Source organism: Oncorhynchus nerka, linkage group LG27 (genome assembly GCF_034236695.1).
Source record: "Oncorhynchus nerka isolate Pitt River linkage group LG27, Oner_Uvic_2.0, whole genome shotgun sequence".
NCBI classification, from domain to species: domain Eukaryota; kingdom Metazoa; phylum Chordata; class Actinopteri; order Salmoniformes; family Salmonidae; genus Oncorhynchus; species Oncorhynchus nerka.
The window spans coordinates 74,865,066-74,881,515 of record NC_088422.1 but is presented as its reverse complement, the minus strand read 5'-3'; positions in this window follow the sequence as shown (position 1 = coordinate 74,881,515).

The window sequence follows — 16,450 nt, the reverse complement described above, 5'->3', positions numbered from 1 at the left end:
TCAATAACATTATACATTTTGAAAAAAAGAGTGAAAGGAAATTCTTTGAAAGATAGAGGTCCCATACCAATACACTACACTCCAGAAACTCTGTCTCTCCCCAAACAAAGGTTACCAAATGCTTTATAGCCTTAGTACCATTGCAGGCATGGGGGGCTGGTACCGGAGTGGTGTAAGTGTCTGCAGGGCCCAGCAGCCCACATAGTGTCCTGTAGCATTCTGTAGACATGGATCAGTGGCACAGGGCGGTCTCCTAGTGTCCCCTCTAAACCTCTGCCCCTCTCCTTGTTACCCACCCACAGGAACCCAATCTGCAGCTAGCTCCTGTTCCACCGTGTTGTATCGGTCTGTCCCATTTTTGTCATCTGGACCTTGCTCTCTGTCTTCAGCTTCTGTCTCTTATTTTTTCCGTGGTTATCTATCTGTGTTGCTTGTTCTCTGTCTCTTATTTTTCCTGTGGTTATCTATCTGTGTTGCTTGTTCTCTGTCTCTTATTTTTCCTGTGGTTATCTATCTGTGTTGCTTGTTCTCTGTCTCTTATTTTTCCTGTGGTTATCTATCTGTGTTGCTTGTTCTCTGTCTCTTATTTTTCCTGTGGTTATCTATCTGTGTTGCTTGTTCTCTGTCTCTTATTTTTCCTGTGGTTATCTATCTGTGTTGCTTGTTCTCTGTCTCTTATTTTTTCTGTGGTTATCTATCTGTGTTGCTTGTTCTCTGTCTCTTATTTTTCGTGTGGTTATCTATCTGTGTTGCTTGTTCTCTGTCTCTTATTTTTCCTGTGGTTATCTATCTGTGTTGCTTGTTCTCTGTCTCTGTAAACTGTCCCTTCTCAAAACTGATAATGGGAAGAGAGTCTTTAATACCAGAAATATGGAAGTTTGACATCCATAGGAAAGAGTAGGTCAGCTCAGGTAGATTCCAAAGGATCTGGAAGAACTCATATAGAACTCTACACCTATGAATGGGAGATCATAATCTCTAAATACTCTTGTATTGCCCATCCAAATGGTGAAAAGGGCCCAGCTGTAAATGTTCACTGAAGATTAAGAACTCCAACACTTCAATTATTGGAACCTAGTCATGTCTTTATTGAAGGCAAACCATCAATAGATTCAGTAGTAAAGATATATATTTTTGCTTATCTATATTCTATTTCATAATACTTTTTTTACAATGTAAAGAATGTCTCTTCCCACCACAAGCACAACCACAAAGTAGCTACTTCAAAGAGAAGTCCAATTTTCCCATTTTTGGTTGACTTCTTCTCCCGTTCTGCTCTTCTGTCTTTTATTCTGTCGATCTACCTATCCAGCTACAATCCTGTCTTTCTCTGTTGTAGTGGCTCCCCCTCAGGGAGGTGGTGTGCATGGACACAGCTCTGATACAACAGATAGTTGGCCCAGTCACCCACCCTGACACTCTGTTCCTCTGCTGTCCTCTCAGCTTGTCTCTTTCTTTCACTTCTCTATATCTCTGTCCCTTGTTTTCTCTCCTTCTCCTGGATCACCACAGAACAAGTTTTTTAATTTGTCATTTTAAAACATCTGTAAGAGGTCCTCTTCTTCTGGAACCCCCCCATTGTCTTACCTTTCTCAAATGAATCCATCCTCTTGGGAATGACTAATGACTGGCTGATGCTGAGCAACCCAACCCTCCCGTGTATTCTCTACCACAGATCCACGTAAAGAGGAGACTGTCTTAGTTAAGTATATGCAGGCAGAAGTTCTCAGAGTGACCTGAGGGGGGCGCACCACAGTCTGACTGAGTGTGAGAAAACAACGCTTTGGGAGAAATCCCCCTCTCCAACGTTTCTTGATTCCACGGATGGAGGGCTTGACAGGGCCATATTCACAGTGAGGAAGAGAAACAGTAGATACAGATGTTTCTTACAGTGAGCTCACCCATCTCACTTTGAAGGACATGTTTTCTCTCAAACATCATGATCGAAAACGTCCTTTTTGCTTTTCTTCGTTGTTGTTTTTGTATGGACTTTTTCTCAGTGAAGAACTGTAGGAGGACAGAAAGACAAATAACAAAGGAACATTGGTCTGACATCTTGGCCTGAATGGCCAGAAAGGGTGGAATGAAATCAATAAGTAGAGGACAATAAGAATAACTGCTAATGGCATTTATGTCACCCAATACCATCAGTTAAACATGACTCTTTTTATTTAGCATGAGTTGCATGGTGGACTAGTAAAAAAATAAAAAATAAACTATAGCTATTACGACTATCTGTATGAAGAATATATTTTTCTTTTAATGATTCCTCACTTTTGCATACAATTTGCATAGCCAGACTATTAAGGTGTTCAATGACAGTGTTTTCTTTTCACATTTCTTCCTATTTTTCTTTGTGGTACAGAGTACATGTTACCTGGCAGCTCTGGTCATATTGACCACTATTTCCTAACTAGAGACTTGTAAGAACATGGAGAATATACATATTTCAGCAAGCTCTCTATGTTGTGAAAAGCTAAAATAACATTTGACCTTGTTTATGTTGGCATGCGTTTGATCCTGGATCTTAATGAGAAGAATCATTTAGGCTAAATTAGTAATCTATGTTTCTGTCTGCTGCTATACGTCGAGATGTATACAATCAATTATTTATGGAGAACTTATCATAGTGAACCATTGTTACTTTCACATACTAAATATATACTTTGAACAGTGTTATTTTTTTAAAGAAAACTAGAAACAATATAAAGAATCTGGTTGACTCAGGTTGTGTCTGACCATCTTTTCCTAACAACCTTTAGCTACTATGAAAGCAGCAAAAATACATGTATATTTGAAAACATAAAAGCATTGTTTGCAATTAAGAACATGGGGGAAATCAGCTGCATGCACAATGTTATGCAACATGAAATCGGGAGAAAAGAGTTGAAGAATACAACTCTAGCATGAAATAAATTTTGTATGAAACCTGTCAGAAGGGTCTGTATTTCATTGAATGGATTGAATGTATATGAATGTATATGAATGTATATGAATGTATATGAATGTATATGAATGTATTTCTCCCTTTCTCTCTGGTGTACCAAGCTTTTTGGAAACCAAAAGGAAGTGAATGGGGGGTCTTAAATAGGAGTGAAATCAAGTCTGAACCCAGAGTGGCCTGGAAGATGCATGGTAGAATGCACAGCATGGTGATGACTAAACCCTCAACAACATCTAAAGGGGACTTTAAATTAAGCATGGTTTCAACATACTCATAAGACTTTCCTTTTTAACAACCTCTTTATACAGAAAGTCTACTCTAAGAGGTGTGATGCATTGGCTAAGCATGGGTGAGGCATGATCAAACTAGCTGGTTTACCATGGGATGCAAGCCCGGCGGCACACATTCAACTCCTCTAAAGTTATCTCATCTCTGCTTCTCCCTCTGCACTTTGAGCATCATCCACCATTAACTCTCACCCAAGCCCTCGCCCAGCAGGCCCTCGCCCAGCAAGCCCTCGCCCAGCAGGAGCAGGCCCTGGGTAATAACACTTCTGTCTCTCTTCTCTCTAGCATCCCGCCCAGGCCGGGCCAGGCGATCACAGAACACAGACCAGTCAGTCTGTGTTATGAACCATGGTGTCCCAACCACACTGTGTGTGGGCCACAACGTCCCATCCCCCGACTGATAATGCTCTTAGTCTGTTTGTTGTACATAGATGACCAGTGCCAGGGAGGTGCTGACGTGGACAGCTGGGCATGCTGCCAGGCCCTGCCCAGCCTTAAATGTCACCCAGAAGAGTTGTGGTTCTCACACCTTTCTCATTGGCTGCTGTACCTATGACTGGTTGATTTCATGCTGTACACACTTGAGTAAGAATGAACGTTGTGTGTGTGTTTGTTTGTGTGTGCGTACGTGCGTGTATGTGTTTGTTGAAGATTATGTTTGTACTGTATATCTGCTTCCCTTCCTTGTGTCTGACTTCATGTAACTATGTTGGAGAAAGTCGAATCAAGAGTGTCATTTTGACCCCAGTAACACAGTCATTTTTTCCCCTGAGTTAAAGCTTGCCAAATATCAAATCAAATCAAATCACATTTATTTATATAGCCCTTCGTACATCAGCTGATATCTCAAAGTGCTGTACAGAAACCCAGCCTAAAACCCCAAACAGCAAGCAATGCAGGTGTAGAAGCACGGTGGCTAGGAAAAACTCCCTAGAAATGCCAAAACCTAGGAAGAAACCTAGAGAGGAACCAGGCTATGTGGGGTGGCCAGTCCTCTTCTGGCTGTGCCGGGTGGAGATTATAACAGAACATGGCCAAGATGTTCAAATGTTCATAAATGACCAGCATGGTCGAATAATAGTAAGGCAGAACAGTTGAAACTGGAGCAGCAGCATGGCCAGGTGGACTGGGAACAGCAAGGAGTCATCATGTCAGGTAGTCCTGGGGCATGGTCCTAGGGCTCAGGTCAATTGAAACTGGAGCAGCAGCATGGCCAGGTGGACTGGGGACAGCAAGGAGTCATCATGTCAGGTAGTCCTGGGGCATGGTCCTAGGGCTCAGGTCCTCCGAGAGAGAGAATGAAAGAAGGAGAGAATTAGAGAACGCACACTTAGATTCACACAGGACACCGAATAGGACAGGAGAAGTACTCCAGATATAACAAACTGACCCTAGCCCCCCGACACATAAACTACTGCAGCATAAATACTGGAGGCTGAGACAGGAGGGGTCAGGAGACACTGTGGCCCCATCCGAGGACACCCCCGGACAGGGCCAAACAGGAAGGATATAACCCCACCCACTTTGCCAAAGCACAGCCCCCACACCCCACAAATAGTTGTTTTCTGGCTGTTTTTGCCATACCACATCTGAGTTGCCTTTTTCATATATTTACTCTCAACTTTCCTTTGAAAAATATTCAATGCCCTCACTCTTTACACATTAAGGATTGAGTGTAAGAAAAATGAATTCAGTAAAGTGTTCATAACTGCAATAATGACATTTTTTCAGTTAGTTTTTTATGTCACAAATGTCACTTGCCCTAAATTCAACTGTAGTTGTGCTTTATATTAATTTGATATCCCCAGTTATACAAACAATTGACACATTTCTTGCCTAAATATGTATTTGCTGTATGTTACTATGCCTGCAAAGGGAACCTTGCAGTTATCATTAATGGAAAGAAACATTTATTTGAGGTATTTCTTACAAATATTACTCTGTTACCTTCATGCTACAAGATGGAAAACGTTCATATACATTTCATATACAGTACATACTGCACTCAGAACAAAGTTTTAAAATACATGTACTTCACGTATGTGACCATGAGACTATCAGAGATCAAGCACTAACATAAGTCATTACAAAACTGGTTTTGATGGGATAAAAACAAAATGATTACCCATGTTCTAAACTACCTAGTAAATGACAACTGGTTGGTTGGTTTCTAAACTCTTTTTCAACAGTACTGTATGTGTTACACTTACATGAAACAATATTTCCACAATTCTTTCACAAGCGTATAATGTTTTCAAAAGTTTGGGGCTTTGCTTTTCTAGTTAGCTTTAGAATATGGACTAATATCTCCTTTGTCACCTGGCTTAATGTGTCAAAGAGCCAGGTTATTACCAATATGTTGCATGAGCAAGCTGTGGTACTAGATACCATTATTGGCATTGAGATGTGTAAGTGAGGAACAGTTTTCCACTGTTTCCATTAACTCAGTCTGAATGCCCATATTAATAAAGAAAAATGCAGTTTGCTGCAAAGTCGTCACATTTTCCTTTTACCAACTCCCAGGGGGATTATTCAACACATTATTTCCTACATGGGATTTCAAAACACACAAAAGATACATTTACCGCATAGTTATTGAAGGTTGATAGAATATGATGGAATATATGCATAGTCTACGTATACTAATAACCTCTTCATTTGGCTCACAAATGCTCTTAGCATAAGATTGCTGCCACAGACAATATATACTGTACACTGCCTGTATAATAAACCATTCAACCAGCGCTCCGAACTAGACATCAGGTTAAACTATTTTGGTAAATAATATCTCTCGCACTGAACAAAAGACCAGTGTATTTAACTATGTAGAACTTGAATTGAGAATATTTGCTATTTAAATGTTGCTATTTAATCAGTAAGGGGTTGGGGTGCACATCTGCATAATGTAAAGAGTTTGTATTTCTAAAGTCCGTTTTTAGACCAGACTACTTAGCTCAGCTAACACGATAAAGAGGAACCAACCAAGTAAAGACCTTCCTCCTATAGTGAAGTGGTCAACGTGGACATGAGGCTGTATTTACACACTACAACACTGCCATACCAATGCACACGTCTGATCTACAAACACAATCCTATCCAAGAGGTGGAGTGAAGCATGGAACAGTCCAGGCCACAATTATGCAACAGGGAGACTCCTCCCTCTTCAATGGTGCCATATTTAAGGGATCAGTGTGTTTACTAAACGTTTGCTATGGGAATTGCATATATTTTCCACAGTTGTTGTTTTTCTTAGCAGCAAACCACAGTACAGTATACCTTACACTCAAACATCTTGCAAAATATATGACAAATTAGGTAGAAAGATGTTCAGTAGTGAATGCAACGAACCAACCTTAGTGCTGAGGTTGGTTATTGTTTGAAATTAGTGCTTGCATTAGAAGAGGTTTTAAGATGATAAAAGAACTGCCTGTGTGAACATACGATGTGCATTGATCACACAACTCAGTCTATGTTGGAAGAATGACAGTTTGTTTTGATTTGTCAAGCCCCATCTGTCGACCAACACAGGTACATATTCTTATGTTCCCTTTCAAGATATGTATTCTAGCTGAGCTCTTCTGGATGATCCTTACAAAAATAACCACATAAATAACATTTTAAAAGTATTGAAATAAATGATCTCCGTTTGTCTTTGTGCTTATATGTTTTGTTTTAGTGAATCATTTCTTGTTTTTTATCTCTCACATACACACTTCTATCTGAACAGCGCATGTTTTGAATGTTTATTACATTCATATACTCTCTCTGCATTCGGCTTGCTGCTCTGGTCCTGTTCCCATGGAAACCATCTGCACAGGAGGACACATCAGAACATTGGAGGCAAAAATTACGTTCATACTGGCACACATGTAATCAGATGATTGTGTCAGGCCACCTTGAGAGAGGAGAGTCAGTCAGAGTAATCTGATAAACACATACACATTTAGCCTAAGCAGTATCCAGACGAATACGATATGACCTCAGAGGTGCTGCACCTGAAAACAAATAGAGAAACTCTCCCACACATGGTCACACAAACACACCTACAACGGTTGAGTCACTGTTAAAGTTACAAGAAACCCACAGTAGTAGTAAATGTTCCTGAAAAATAAATGTGGAGGCTGTGAGACAAGCAAAGCATTTGCCCTGTATTAACCCATTGAACTTGGCAAGATAGTTTCTATTGTTTAGTTGTCACTACCATCAGCCTATCCAGATGATTTATTGGTTCAGTGTACTCTATATGGCACTCTGACAATGGGCCAGGGCCAGGAAATTACTAGGGTCTTGCCAAACTACCAGGGCTCTGATATACAGCTACTGCAGCATATCAAGGTCTGTGAATCACTGGAGTAGAATCAATCTGTGTGGCAATTACACTGTTTGTAAATTAGCTAGTTAATCTCATTTGAGTGGCTGGTTCCGTAATATACATTATTTTCAGTGTGCTGTACTGTGTTCACACAATTCATTTGGAATTGTATAAAAGTTATGTTTCTCTTTTTTTGATTACACTGAGGACATCCACCTGAGGATCCAAGGTTGTCTCGCTGTGTGTTTGCTTGGTTATTTATTTGGTTGTTTGGTTGCTTATTTCTTTGTGTCATTATCTACTCTGTATCGTTGCCAAATGTATCCCGACATTAAATCACCAATGGACATGCAGGTGCAGTTATTGTACATGTTCCAGGTGTTTGGCCCTAATTTCAATTGAGTCCAGTGAAGGGCTGAATACATTTGCCTTGGAGGGCAGCACTGTGCAGTCCAGTGTTATGAGTTCCTTTCTGTGCTGGTGAGCTTTGATCATGGACAGGAAGGCCAGGTCTCCATCACTGGCAGAAATAGGCACCATGGCAACCTAGTTACCTAGCAGGGCTTGTTACCAAGGCAACACAAGTATGATCATCTCTCAAGGGCAGCACATTTTCCCAACCCCTTTATTCTACATGATTTCTGTTATCTCTCTATCTCCCCCCCCCCCCCCTCTCCCCCCCCCCCCTCTCTCTGTAGATGATGTCTCCCTCCTCTGTCTCTCTGTGTTTTCACACTGGCTATTGATATAATTTCCTTTACTTTACCCATCTGTGACTTAGCATTCTCAATATCTTTGTTTGTGTTATGTCATGATTGTGCTGTTGTACACACAAAGGTTTTTTTCTTTTTTTCTAAGACTGGGAAAGGATTGACAGTGTCACACAGAGATGTACACACAACATAGACTATTACGCATGTCCCATTATAACAGGACACCTGCTGTACTGTTGGTAACTCTGTCCACATGGCCGCATATTTGATATAAAAAGATATTGTATTACATACGTACTGTACATTCAATAAAAACACAGCTATCTCGTGGGATTGAAAGAGCCACATGTTTTCTGATTCTAAACTGCTCCCATAACTCTAAAAGCACTTTTACCACTTGCATGGCAATTTAAACAAATTTGTCCCATGTTTTGTAGATACTTTGTGACAGTTACTAAGAGATTGCATTCTCTGGGCTGGGAGGGAAGGAAAGCAGGGAGAGGGAGTTGAGACCGTTGTCTCATCTAGAAGAGACTTTCTCATCCCTTTTGCCTATTTCTGCACTATAAATAACAGACTCTCGGATCTGTATTCCCAATCGGAACATTGACTGTTCCTCTGAGAGGAACATAGGGATGTGAGCCATAGCGATAGAAGACTCATCATGGGTATAACCCGTTTTGGCATGAACATTGCCATTGAGGGCTTCCACCATGATTCCGCCATTTAGAAGTAGTCAAAGTAGTCTCAATGGCGCTGCCCATGCTGTCACAGATGCTATAATGTCACAGATATAAAGATGAGAAGGATATTGACCTCATCCTGTCAGTAGAGGATGCCTGGTCACTCTTTAAAAGTGCTTTCCTCACCATCTTAAATAAGCATGCCCCATTCAAAAAATCTAGAAGTAAGAACAGATATAGCCCCTGGTTCTCCCCAGACCTGACTCCCATTGACCAGCACAAAAACATCCTGTGGCGTTCTGCATGAGCATCGAATAGCCCAGAGATATGCAACTTTTCAGGGAAGTCAGGAACCAATATACTCAGTCAGTAAGGAAAGCTAAGGCTAGCTTTTTCAAACAGAAATTTGCATCCTGTAGCACTAATTCCAAAAAGTTTTGGGACACTGTAAAGTCCATGGAGAATAAGAGCACCTCCTCCCAGCTGCCCACTGTACTGAGGATAGGAAACATTGTCACCACCGATAAATCTATGATAATTGATCATTTAAATAAGCATTTTTCTACGGCTGGCAATGCTTTCCAGCTGGCTACCCTTACCCCGGCCAACAGCTCTGCATCCCCTGCAGAAACTTACCCAAGTCCCCCCCCGCTTCTCCTTCACCCAAATCCAGACAGTTGATGTTCTGAAAGAGCTGCAAAATCTGGATCCCTACAAATCAGCTGGGCTAGACAATCTGGAAACTTTCTTTCTAAAATTATCCGTACTGTCTGAGATCCCCAAAGATTGGAAAGATGCCGCGGTCATCCCCCTCTTCAAAGGGCGAGACGCTCTAGACCCAAACTGTTTCAGACCTATATCCATCCTGCCCTGCCTTTCTAAAATCTTTGAAAGCCAAGTTAACAAACAGATTATCGACCATTTTGAATCCCACCGTACCTTCTCCACTATGCAATCTGGTTTCCGAGCTGGTCATGGGTGCACCTCAGCCACGCTCAATGTCCTAAACGATATCATAACCGCCATCGATAAAAGACAGTACTGTGCAGCCGTCTTCATTGACCTGGCCAAGGATTTCGACTCTGACAATCATCGCATTCTTATCGGCAGATGCAATAGCCTTGGCTTCTCAAATGACTGCCTCGCCTGGTTCACCAACTACTTCTCAGATAGAGTTCAGTGTGTCAAATCAGAGGGCCTGTTGTCCGGACCTCTGGCAGTCTCTATGGGGGTGCCACAGGGTTCAATTCTTGGGCCGACTCTTTTCTCCGTATACATCAATGATGTCGCTCTTGCTGCTGGTGATTCTCTGATCCACCTCTATGCAGACAACACCATTCTGTATACATCTGGCTTTTATTTGGACACTGTGTTAACAAACCTCCAAACGAGCTTCAATGCCATACAACACTCATTCCCTGGCCTCCAATGGCTTTTAAATGCAAGTAAAACTAAGTGTATGCTCTTCAACCGATTGCTGCCCGGACCCTCCCGTCCGACTAGCATCACTACTCTGGACAGTTCTGACTTAGAATATGTGGACAACTACAAATACCTAGGTGTCTCGTTAGACTGTAAACTCTCCTTCCAGACTCACATTACATCTAGAATCGGCTTCCTATTTCGCAAACAAAGCCTCCTTTACTCACGCTGCCAAACATACCTCGTAAAACTGACTATCCTACCGATCCTTGACTTCGGCAATGTCATTTGCATAATAGCCTCCAACACTCAACTCAGCAAACTGGATGTAGTCTATCACAGTGCCATCCGTTTTGTCACCAAAGGCCCATATACTACCCACCACTGTGACCTGTATGCTCTCGTTGGCTGGCCCTCACTACACATTCATCACCAAACCCACTGGCTCCAGGTCATCTATGAGTCTTTGCTAGGTAAAGCCCCGTCTTATCTCAGCTCACTGGTCACCATAGCAGCACCCACCCGTAGCACGCGCTCCAGCAGGTATATTTCACTGGTCACCCCCAAAGCCTTCCTTTGGCCGCCTTTCCTTCCAGTTCTCTGCTGCCAATTACTGGAACAAATAGCAAAAATCACTGAAGCTGGAGTCTATATCTCCCTCTCTAACTTTAAGCGTCAGCTGACAGAGCAGCTTACCGATCACTGTACCTGTACACAGCCAATCTGTAAATAGCACACCTACCTACCTCATCCCCATATTGTTACTTATCCTCTTGCTCTTTTGCACCCCAGTATCTCTACTTGCACATCATCATCTGCACATCTATCACTCCAGTGTTAATGCTAAATTGTAATTATTTTGCCTCCATGGCCTATTTATTGTCTTACCTCCCTACTCTTCTACATTTGCACACACTGTACATAGACTTTTCTATTGTGTTATTGACTGTACGTTTGTTTATGTGTAACTCTGTGTTGTTGTTTTTGTCGCACTGCTTTGTTTTATCTTGGCCAGGTCGCAGTTGTAAATGAGAACTGGTTCTCAACTGGCCTACCTGGTTGAATAAATGTGAAAAAAAGAGTCCTCTATCTATCTCTATGGTGTACTTTAAGGACACAGGTGGCCGTTTGATGGCGCTAGAGAAGAGGAGTACAGAGAGTGCAATAGCCAGGGAGGGAAATAGCAGAAAGTAGAAAAGGAGATGGGAAGAAAGTTCTTGTAGCTCACGAAGAATACCATGGTAAGTAAAGTGTTTGAACCAGACTTGTTACTGTTGGGCTGGAATAAAAACCTGCACACACTTCAGACCTCCAGGACCAAAGTTGTCCATCCCTGTTATAAAGCGATGAAAAACTCACAATTGAGTGTCTGTGTAGTGGCAGAGTTAGCATTAAACCATAATGCTTTGAGCTTTGCGGTTCCAGAACCCAATGCTGTCTGCAGTCACTTCCTCTTCCTCCCCTGTCACACCATCCAGGAGGATGGAACAGGGGTCTCTGAAATTTTAATGCTAGGCAATTAAACCTTCATAACCGCTTAGTCAGGCCGGCCGGCTGGCCGCTATGCAAGGCAGGTGATGGATATAAAGAAGGTTAGAGCAAGGCTCCTAGAGAGCTGGAAGGGGGAAATGTGATCCTGGAGCTATATGAAGAAGCCATGGACAGGGTAAAAAATAGACCAAAAAGCTCAGACCATGAGCCTGCAGAATCTGACCTGCTGCCAGGGCATGTTTGAACATGTCTGTTTTGATTGCTGTGCTCCTACTTTGGTCTTGTCAGGAGTTATGATTAGTTCCTTCATAGTGAGTGGCAAGAAAACTGTGTTTGTTTAACATTCAAAGTTCTGACGTCTTTTGTGCCCAGTCAGTCCCCAGTCAGTCCCCAGTCAGTCCCAAGTCAGTCCCCAGTCAGTCCCCAGTCAGCGGAATCTTGGATGTTTATGAGGCTTTGAAACACATTTGAAACAACATGTAATTGGGGATTCATATAATGCTCACTCATGAGAGGATAACCTCCACAAGGGCAAATATGGTGAATAAACACATATTCATGTTAAATGTATTGATCAGCGTCCTTCCTTGAGTGTGGAGGCCATGGAGGTCACAGAGTGCTCATTCACTGTTGGTGTCATGTGTTCAGGGCAGAGATGGCGGGAGAAGACAAGGGCAGATCAGTAATGAATATACAGTAGAGGACTTGGACCCTGAGCATCTGTTGTTCATGACCATAAATACTTCACCTCAGTAGGGGGAGGAGACATGGCAAGGCACACATCAGAGTGAAGAGAGGCCTCTCTATCTTTAATCCTGTCTCTGTGTGTGTGTGTGTGTGTGTGTGTGTGTGTGTGTGTGTGTGTGTGTGTGTGTGTGTGTGTGTGTGTGTGTGTGTGTGTGTGTGTGTGTGTGTGTGTGTGTGTGTGTGTGTGTGTGCGTACCTGAGATGAATGGTGATGATTATGGTCTTGAGGTCACGCAAAAACAAATCAGATTGATAATCCACATCAAATCAAATCCAATCAAATCTAAGTTTATTTGTCAAGTGTGCCGAATACAACAGGTAGACCTTACAGTGAAATGCTTACTTCCAGATTTCTATTTGAGATTTTATTAGAATCCCCACTGGTCTTACTGGTGTCTGACACATAATGAAAAAGACATTACAGACAAAAGACTTTCCAATTGACATACATTTAAAAACATTAACATCTAGTGTGTACATCTATCAGTTACACATTCATGTCAGTACAAACACACAACAAGTAGGTCACATGGGGGAGAGGCGTTGTGCTGTGAGGTGTTGCTTTATTTGTTTTTTGAAACCAGGAAGGCTGTTCAGTTGAGCTATATAAGATGGAAGGGAGTTCCATGCAATCGTGGTTCTGTATAATACTGTACATTTCCTTGAATTTGTTCTGGACATGGGGACTGTGAAAAGACCCTGGTGGCATGTCTGGTGCAGAAAGTGTGTATTTGTATTTGTATTTATTATGGATCCCCATTATTCATTATGAAATGTAGTGGAGGTTTAGGGTTTAGGGAATGATTTGTCCCAAATACAATGCTTTTAGCTTTGTAAATATTTAGGACTAACTTATTCCTTGCTACCCATTCTGAAAGTAACTGCAGCTCTTTGTTAAGGGCTGCAGTCATTTCAGTCGCTGTAGAAGCTGACCTGTATAGTGTTGAGTCTTCCGCATACATAGACACAATGGCCTTACTCATGTCGTTAGTAAAGATTGAAAAAAGCAAGGAGCCTAAACAGCTACCCTGGGGACTTCCTGCTTCAAAGCCGTGTGTAAGTTGACTATGCAAACAATTTGGAATTTCCAACACATTAATGTTTCTTATAAAAACATGAAGCGATGCAGTAAGTCTTTCCTCAACTCTTAGCCAAAAGAGACCGGCATGCATAGCCTTCTGGGCAAGCTGCAGCTTAACTAGGTCCTTCTTTGCTGCACTTGACCATATGACTGGACAATAATCAAGGTAAGATAAAACTAGAGCCTGCAGACCAGCTCAAGAGGTGCAGCCTTCAAGTTGTCTCATTATGAACAAACAAGAGGAAGTCAATTATCTAAAAATAATTTCCCTTTTTGTCCGGTTTTAAAGCATAGGAGTTGACATGATGTCACTACGTTCTGCAAGTATACGTTACACATTCAGGAAACGACATGCTATGCTCTCCCTGTGTCTCCGTTTATTTATCTGCAGGAGATCTATCCTCCCAACTGTTGTCTCTCTCTCTTTCACTCCCTTCTGAACCCCCCCTCCTTATTTCCTCCCTCTGTGTCACTCCTCCAGTGGTTATTCATTCCTTTTTCAGCACAGCAGTCTTTCCAGATCCCTTGTTTTTGCTGTTGTCACCATAGAAATTAAACAAACTCATACTAGTTGTGTGGTTGTCACATTGTGGCATTGCCTACGTGTCGTTCTGCTTCTCGCTCTTCCAGGTGGCATAGGATCTTCACAGATGTTAGGGCATAACAGTATGGAGGGAGTTGTGTACAGCTATATAAGGCCCTGCATAATCATATGAAACCAATCCACACATAAAAAGAGAGAACAGTGTGTCACACAAACACTATGGCAAATGTTGATTACACACACACAAGAACATATCGTTTTACTGTCCTCCTGGTCTTCCCTATAGATTAGTCTCTGGAGAGAGGTTCTGTGTCTCTGGATGACATCACATGTTTTGTTTTTCAACTACTAGTGATGAAATCAAATTAAATTGTATTGGTTACATAAACGTGTTTAGCAGATGTTATTGTGGGTGTAGTGAAATGCTTGTGCTTCTAGCTCCGACAGTGCAGTAATATCTAACAGTTTCACAACATATACCCAGAATTCATGTAAATCTAAGTAAGGAATGGATTAGGAATATATATACATATACAGTATGAGATGAGTAATGCAAGATACGGAAACATTATTAAAGTGGCTAGTGTTCCATTTCCTTAAAGTGGCCAGTGATTCCTAGTCTATGTCTATAGGCAGCAGCCTCTGGAGATGGCTGTTTAACAGTCAGTGGTGTAGTGTAGAATACAATACAGTATATACATACAGTATGAAATGGGTGATGCAATATGTAAACACAATTTAAAAGTGACTAAGATACCGTAGAACAGTGTGGAGTGCAGTTTATACATATGAGATATGTGCCAAATCAGACACATATCATAAATACAAAGTGTGGAGGAATGTACACACACCCACATGTGCATGCATGCACAAATGCAGACACACAGAGGCATAGGCAGGGCCGTGGACACTGACATGTTCAGTATCAGCTCATATAAATACACACACATTTCACACACATTCTCCCTTTTATTAAACCTATATTAACCTATATGCAATCATCTGAGTTGAGGGCGAGCGATACTTCTCTTTAATTATATTCTCATTCTCTCTCATCGGCACTGCCTATGCAACATGACCAAACTAACATGTCCTCCATGTTTGCAATAGTACATCCTAGGAGTATGGGGGAAAAGCACTATCACAGCAGTGAGATAGATGTCTACCCCACCTGATCCTGCATCAAACCACCTTATGACTTCCTGTCCATCCTGCATTCTCAATCTGATCAATACCCCAATGTGTGGGGTGTGTCTTGATAACAAACACTCCATATGCAATTAATGCATATAGTGCCTGTTCTATGTGATGCCAATTGTAGCCTCATCATAACTTTGAAAAACAACTCATTGCACAAATGCTACTAGGCCATAACCAAGGTTGACCCCTCCTGCCACGTGTGAGAGTTAGTATTTTTCCATAAAGTTATACAATCCCTCCCCCCTCTGGCCATAGATTTATATTGCAGCCGATGAAGAATAGAGTGTCTATGTTGAAGAATAGAGTGTCTATGTTAAACAATCGCAATCTAACTCTGTGTTGCTTGAGGCATTTTGTAGCTTACTTTAAAGGTAGTTATACTGAACAAAAATATAAACGCAACATTCAACAATTTCAATAATTTTACTGAGCTACAGTTCATATAAGGAAATCAGTCAATTGAAATAAATTAATCAGGCCCTAATCTATGGATTTCACATGACTGAGAATACAGATGTGTATCTGTTGGTCACATATACCTTGAAAAAGGGAGGGGCGTGGTTAAGAAAACCAGTCAGTTTCTGGTGTGACCACCATTTGCCTCATGCAGCGCGACACATGTCCGTTGCATAGAGTTGATCAGGCTGCTGCTTGTGGCCTGTGGAATGTTGTCCCACACATCTTCAATGGCTGTGCGAAGTTGCTGGATATTGGCGGGAACTGGAACACGATGTCGTACACGTCAATCCAGAGCATCAATGCTCAATGGGTGACATGTCTGGTGAGTACGCAGATTCCAGGAATTGTGTACAGATCTTTGCGACATGGGGCTGTGCATTATCATGCTGAAACATGAGGTGGTGGCGGCGGATGAATGGCACGACAATGGGCCTTAGGATTTCGTCACAGTATCTCTGTGCATTGAAATTGCCATTGAGAAAATGCAGTTGTGTTCGTTGTCCGTAGCTTATGCCTGCCCATACCATAACCCCACCACCACCATGGGGTACTCTGTTCACAACATTG